Raw genomic sequence first — 8,272 nt, 5'->3', positions numbered from 1 at the left:
TATAAAGAAAACGAAAACCATAGATGGTTTGAATATTGTACATCGATCGATGCATGATGTAAGTTGACTATATAAAACTTGAACATGATCATTTCAAACTAAAGTATAGGTAGGTTATATGCATTTGTTATATTATAGTTAATATAATTTAAATATTACATAAGTCAAGTGATTCACGTTTCGTAAAAATAAAATTCAAGTTCATTATTGGGCCGTACTCGTACGTAATAAGCTACGTTAAATATGATATATTTTTAGGTTCATTTAATGACATTAAGTTTAAATTTGATTAAGGAAAACTCATTAATTTAACTGGAAAAGACAAACATTAAAATAAATAGTTTAATTTAATTCTTAGTGACATGGAAGTGTAAATAAGTTAGAAAACTTAGGGGTATTTTTTAAAATAGATAGTTTAATTTAATTCTCAGTGGTATGGAAGTGTAAATAAGTTAGAAAACTTAGGGATATTTTTTAATGGGTATTTCTCTTTTAGTAATAGAGATATTGCTCTGATACTATATGCGTAAATAAACCTCATTCACATTAATTAATGAAAAATGAACATGAGGAAGTATTTATATACAGGACTAAACCGGATTACGGTTATGACTCAATATACATACTCAATATACAAGTATAAGACTATATACAATAATAAAATGTTTACTTAAACTTTACCTTATCACACACGCATATGAAATTCAAGTACTTTAGTCAAAAGCGAAAATATAACTTGGTTGACTTTTGTAAGTCAAGTCTACTAAGTCAAGTCTATAAAAATAAATGTGTAGTATAAAGCTTTTAATAAACTGAGTAAAATATATCAAGATATATATAAGAATCGGTATAAGAAGAGGAATGGTGAGATAATAACTTTTTAGAAAAAGATAATAACTAATCAACACAATTTAAAAACCCTATATAATTCACAAGAATTATAGAAACAATATTTTAGTGAACTACCTAAAATATATCATCACTTCAGAAAATGGTTTCGTACGTATTTGAATCGAAACTTTGGACCACTCTATTTGCATGTGCTATAACACGATCCTACTAATTTGTTTCGATAACTATACAATTCTTAATCTCTGGCACATGATATTCTTCAGTTTATGATCAATCTCTAATCATATATGTGGTAAATGTTGATAGGCTAAAAAAATAAAAAATGTTGATATGCTTGTTGTAGTGTTTCATTGTCACTATTCACGTTAGCGATTGTTTATATAAAATCTTTATTAAAAAGGGCCACAAAGTGTATGATACTGATATAGTTATCAAATACATTAACAGTAGTTTCCATGAAATCTCTCATCACTAAATACTCAAAAAGAACTGAAAATTTAAAAAGAATAAAAAAATTGTTGTCCGAGAAATTTTCATGTATGTTTAGATACTTATTTTACAAGCATCATTCACATTCACAGGTTTTTCAAAATGAATTCTCAAGAAAATTACTTTTATAAAAGATCTCAAACCAATTAAAACGGGTTGGAAAATTAAGATTAATATTAGTAATTCTAGGTGGCTTATTTTAAGTTAAAGGTGGTGAGAACTTCTAGCTGACAGTTTATATACATGGATTTATATTCAGCTATTAAAATAAAATGACGACCTAATTTCTTCTAAAAATAGAATAATCAAATTCAAAACAATCTATAAAACAAATTAAATTTTAACTATAAAAATGAAACTTAACTACGCATGGCGCGAGTTCTAGTCTAGTTGCTTTTATAAACTCTACGACCTTTTGAAAGTGATTGGCCTAATAATATAAACTTATTAATCTAAAATATTATTTATCTTTTATTGTATTCTTTCTTTTATATCTATTTCCTTTGTTTAAAATATAGCAAAAAAAAATTATACATTTTCCGTAGAACAAAAACCTATGTCTTTTTATTGATAAAAGTTTTTATATATGATTGATATACAATAGACATCCCATTATTTTGATATAATTATACAACTATATAATAGCTATAATATAGTTCTCATATAAAATATAAATGTTTCTATATAACATATGCTTGACATTTTAATTCTCCATTAATTAAAACTCAACATTCAATATTCTGAAAAGGAGAAATCGGTTTAACCGGATAACCATAACAAAGAAAAGATATTCTATTTTCACCTTATAAATGTTAAAACCACAACACAATTTTTTTTAAAAAAATATGTAAATTAATAAATAAGAGTATAGATTAACTGGTATCCATATAGTTTGTCATACGCTAGATATTTTCGCATTAATTTGCTAAGATTACTTCAACCAATTTTTTTTGTAAACGAAAAAGGTAAATATTTTATAGAGATGTTATTTAATTTGCATGTATTATTTATACCCTGTATAAACAAAAAAAAATGTAAATAAATAAAGTTCAAACTATTGGCTCCCATTGTAGAAGATTGGTGTTTTCCGGTATAGGATGTTTTTTTCAAAAAAATCAAAAATATTATTTTACCTGAATTATTTGAAATTATTCGAAAAACATGCTACATACCGAACAACTCCAATTTTTTCTAAATAAAATCAGTAAATTCAAACGTACCAATCCTAAGGTTCTTTATGGATCCCTCACGAAAGCTCATTACCGACTCACGTATGTTCAGTCGCCAAATAGAGAAAGGTAAAGCCTCTCAACTAACTTTGTAATTAAAACTAACGTATTTAAGGACCTAGCATGATTAGAGACAAAAGAAACTATTCAATGTGTTTTTGTGTGGACGGTGACACAGGCATCTTCGCATATATGGTGGATTAGAACACAGAGCCTTCAATCACTTAGTTTGATGATGAAAACAAGTTATGTGGAGAATGGAGATGATAGAAAAAAGTTATGTGGAGATGATAGAAACAAGCCTTGTGATAGTTTGTTAACCAAACCGATACGGTTTTCAGTTATCAATTAACCAAAGATTTTCGATAATTAAAATTAACCGAATATAATACGATTTGGTTAGGGTTTGTCAATGGTAGATTTCGGTTTAAAAATTAAGAACCAACATTTATATATCTATATCTATATTTATTTTTCCAAAAATTGTTTAAGTTTGATTGTTTCTGTATGGGAATTTAATGGAATAAACCCTCAACTATAAAGCCATCCATATTAAAACCCTCAAGTATTTTAAAACAGAATTAAATCTTTAACTTGAATATGTTAGAAAACATAACCCTCCGTCTAAAGAGACGTTTAAACCCAAACAATATTTTGTCTATATGCCATTTGAATAGAAAAAACAACGAGACATTTATGTTAGCATAAAAACAATAAGTTTTTTAAAAAAAATTTTAAAGCACACGTAGTTTGGTTGCTTGCAATATGTATCCAGATAACATGAATTTACCACTAAAACAGAGCACTATATTTCACCAAAAAAAGCAGAACATCTTATTTTACCAAAAAAATCAGAGTACTGTATTTTGCCCAAAAAACAGAGCATATTGTAGTGTAACTTGGTTTTACTAAAGCAAATGAACATCACAAAAAACCAACGTAAACAAAGAAATCGGAAATTATCTTCTAAGAAATTATGGAAGATTGTGTTGGCTGAGTTGTAACATTTTCTTCAGCCATTGTCTTCTGTTTTTTCCTCGGCCTTCCTCGAGGTTTCTTAGTTGGTTTAGGCACGGATTCACGCTTACATGACCGTATATTGTGCCCAACTTGTTGACAGTTGCTGCAGGTCTGTAAGTTCAATAAGAGTAAAGAAATATATGATAAAAGACAAACAATGTAAGCAGTGCCGTGCCTAGAGTATTGGGGGCCTAAGGCAAAAATTAGTTCATTTTATTTTAGAGAATAATATAAATAGTAATATTAGTGTAATAATTAATAACTTACTAATATTAATGCCAGTTTACAAAAAAAAATAAGTATAAAAAGGTAAATCAAAATAATTGCTATTTAGTTGTTTTGGAGTTAAGATTATTATATGAAAGAAAAACTTTACAAACTTTTAATGGCAAAGGTTATATTTGTTTAGTAGGACATTTTATATACACTTATGTACATCAATTCTAGAAAAATTACCTATGATAGCTATTTTTAGTTTATTTTCATAAAAATGGTTTTCAATGAAAAAAAACTGACGAAAATAAGTTTTATTTACTCTACGATTAACTAATATAGACTTAAGCTTTAGAATTAAGGGGTGGAGTTTTGGGAATAGAGTTTCAAATTTTAAAAAATTTAAAATTAAATTAAAATTTCAAAATAAAAAGGAGTTTTTTGTCATTTTCTTTTTTGAGAGTTATTTTTGTGACAAAAACTTAAAAAATGTTGTTTGAGAGAATTGCCCTAAATTTTGTACGGAGAATAAATTTTTACATTAAAAAGATGGTTAGTGTTTACAATAATAAATAAAAATAGAGATGAATGTTTGAAATTGAATTATTACAAGGATACACTGTTTTCAGTAACTATACTAGCATTTTGCGGATCTTAGTAAATATGGGGCCCCAAAATTTACAAATATGAGAGGGGCCTGAGGCCAATGCCTCAAAACGTATATCATAGGCACGGCTCTGAATGTACGATAAAGTAAAAATGTAGTAAATACTGATACCATTTGAACTTTTTCATTTGCAGACGTAACTTGCGATGGAAGAACTTCAGCTGTCTCACGGATTCTATCATTGTTTTTTGGTCTTCCTGGCATGATCCTGTCCGGAGGAGGCATAACTACAACATCAGTATGAGTTTTCCATAATTGCATCCCATTCACAGGACGAAGCAACGAACTATAACATAGCTTCCACTTCTCAACTGAATACCAATCAGAGACAACTGTTTCTGGTAGTTTTGCTTCTCCATATTCAGTCCACATAGCAGACATAATATGGCAACATGGTATGCCACTCACGTCATATGCCCTGCAAGTACAAGAAACAGCACCTCGAACATACACTCGATACTTATTTCTACCATGATCCACCTCATACCATCCTCTTCCTGAAGGAAGGGGATGACACCACTTAAGATTTTTTTTTCGCTTTTCCATCACAGCTCTTGCCTTTGGTGTGATCAGCCCAGTAGCATTATGCATCTCTTTAATTTTTAACATGTTACTGGACATAACATGTCTCCTTATGTCCTCTAGCAATGCGACCACTGGTTTCCGTCGAGCATCTTTTAGCACAGCATTATATGACTCACTATGGTTGTTTTCTATGGCAGCTGACTTTGTAAGGTCATTAAAAAATGCTCTACAACAAGAAAAAACAAAATAATGTTAAGCAAGTGGAATACATAAAAAAATGATTTATAAAAGTAGAGATACACATTTGTGATACCTTGACCAGTTAGAACCCACACTTCTTTTCACTTTTTCATAAGCTTCAGGTCTTACACTCTTCATCTTCTCGAGTCTTCTGTCAAAAACTTGCGTGTTGTATGCTCTTGCACACTTCCAAAATAAACCATGCAAATTTCCTGACTCACCATGTCGTTTCCTCAAGTTGGACCAAATATGTCTAGCACACATTCTATGTTCTGCATAAGGAAGGACATTTTTGATAGCATATATCAGCCCTTTCTGCTGATCTGATGATAGTGCAAGTCCATTTCCAAACTCCAAGTCCAAATCTTCTTGTAGCAAGGTCATGAACCACTCCCAGTTAACTTTGTTCTCTACTGGAACAATAGCCCACGCAATGACAAATATTTGGTCATTTGGATCTCTTCCCACAGCAGTTAAGAGTTGTCCTTTCATCCGTCCTTTAAGAAACGTTCCATCCAAATGAATTACACGTCTACATGCATTTTTCCATCCACTTTTTTGAGCTTCAAAGCATGTGTAGAACTTTTCGAAAACCTTATCCTTTGTCCCTAATATCACGGTTGAACCAGGATTTGACTCACGAAGCTCTTCTGCATAATCAAACATCCTAGTGAACTGCTCAGCATATTCATCACTAATTATGTGTAACATGATTTGTCTTGCACTCTGGCATTTTGATTTTGGAACCCGAAGACCTTGGATTAGCAACCTTTGCATCATCTGATCCGCACTCAACTTTTTATTAGTCCTGAACTCATTCAGAAAATCAGATGCTATCTTAGGTGCACTATATAATTTCACTACACCTGTTGGATAACAAGTGTGAGTGCAAATGTAGGATCTCACAACCATATTAGTAGACCGGCTATTCACTGACGCATATATCCTCCAACTACAACAATCTTGTATACATGCTGCAGCTACTTTCTTACTTTCAGATTTTTGAAAACGGATATTGACCTTCTCTTTGATAGCATACTTCTCAATCGCTTTCTTGCAACTTTCTTTGGAGAAAAATGCTTGACCAACGAAAAAAGAACTTTGATAGCCATCATCATCTGAATCATCAGTCTCAGCATAATCATCACGGTAAAAGTCTGTAGGTTCATCTTCAGGTTCTTCTTCCTCTTCCTCTTCTCCAACAAGCACATCTTCAAGATATGGATCATCATCCCTAACCACATACAGATTCATACTTTCCAACTCATGAGTGTAGTTAATCATTTCCGCAACATCGGCATCCCCACACAATTCCTTCCGACTATTATCTTCTCTTGATGGAAAATATGAAAACTTACTCATATTATCTGCAAAACCTTCATTCTGAACCATACCTACTAGCATTGATACACTTGGACTTTCAAACTCTACTTTACATCGTCTTATATCACCACCAATATATAAACCATCTGAAGTCCAATATCCACCCACATATAGTCTAAAGAAACTTGTCCTGCATTAACACAAATAAATTATGTATAAGTCAATGTTCTTGACAAATGTGTTATACTTATAAGATAAAGACTAAACTTTTGATAAAAAAAAGAGACACACGACAAAGCTTCTTGGCCACTAAAACTCTAGAGGCATTAAAAGAAAGGCAAAAGAAAAATATAAACTCATACATAGTGTGGTGAATCACGTAAGATGACCACTAAAATCACGTAATGTTAAAGCAAAATAATGTGAAAACACAACAACCAACAAAAGAATTTGATTTACTTTATCATCTTTGACCACTGAGAATCGATGAGTACAGTTCCCTGGTCTTCGAATCAGGTTAACAATCTCTGTCTCTATCGTCCACCTCCCGTTCAACTTTTTATGATTCTAGGGTTTATTGTTGTGCGTTAATGACCTCCAAACTTTGTGTAGTTTTTGATAAAAAATCTTGCTGTTTTTATTATTTAATAGATGTGCTTTATTTTTTTTCCAGTTAAATGGTTTAAAGAAGAAAAGTAAACGTTTGACAAACGGAGAGCTAAGTTTTCTAACAGATTCAAGTTAAGGATTTATTTTGGTTTTAAAATACTTGAGGGTTTTAATATGGATGGCATTATAGTCGAGGGTTTGTTGGTACTTGGCCAGACGAGACGATACATGTTCGACTTTTCCTTTGAATATGGCCCACTTGTAAAACAAAAGAGGAGAGTATTATAACTTCCCTAATTGATGTATAAAACAACAAGGATAATATATTTGTTAGCGAGGTAAGTAAAAGTATGATTTACAGTTGTCTGGGTAAAGATTTGACGCGTGACATCAGGATAATTTTGGTTATGAAAACGTGTGCGTTAATCACCCCTTCGCCTAACGGTCCACTGATTTTCCTGTTTTCCTGTTTTCGTTTTCGTTTTCGTTTTGTATATAGAAAATCTGTAAATATATTCTCTTTGGAATTTGTGCGAACTTGTGTTCACAGGATGCTTGTACTTTGCATGTAGGCATGACACTTATTATCCGAGATCCAGATTCGATCCAAGATCCGCTCCGAATCCGCTCCGAAAATAGGATATCCGCGGTGTCCGGATCCGAATCCGGATAGTAAAATCTTGGATCCGTGCAAACGGAATCTGGATCCGGATATCATAATTTTTAGGTCCGGATCCAGATCCGTGTTTTTAAAATACATTAAATTTTTAAATTTTATTAATATTTATATTTGATATATTAATATTTATACATGAATTAATCTTATAATATTTATACATGAATTAATATTATATTTATGGATGGTCTGCTCTTCGTGACCCTTTCCCTGGTTTCAAACGGCCGCAAGTGAATCACTATCTTTCTCGCGACAATGATGATGATGTTGAAACGGAGGATCCTACTAGTGATGACCAAGGTACTTGTCATGAAATAAACTCTTAACAACATTGAGGCACGAACAGTCTACTGGATATGCAACATTCAACTTCTCTGTGAGGTTAAACATCGAACCTGATAAGGAAAGTGAAGCCTATGGCTTATTATT

The 8,272-nt window shown here is 31.5% G+C and overlaps 1 pseudogene; it reads right to left on the bottom strand.

The window, feature by feature from the left end:
- LOC106324399 overlaps nucleotides 1–6,627 on the bottom strand; it is a 13,811-nt pseudogene extending 7,184 nt beyond the window's left edge.
- Between the last annotated feature and the right edge of the window lie 1,645 nt (nucleotides 6,628–8,272).

The sequence above is a fragment of the Brassica oleracea genome, chromosome C2 (assembly GCF_000695525.1).
Source record: "Brassica oleracea var. oleracea cultivar TO1000 chromosome C2, BOL, whole genome shotgun sequence".
NCBI classification, from domain to species: domain Eukaryota; kingdom Viridiplantae; phylum Streptophyta; class Magnoliopsida; order Brassicales; family Brassicaceae; genus Brassica; species Brassica oleracea.
This window is presented reverse-complemented; position numbering and strand designations above follow the sequence as displayed.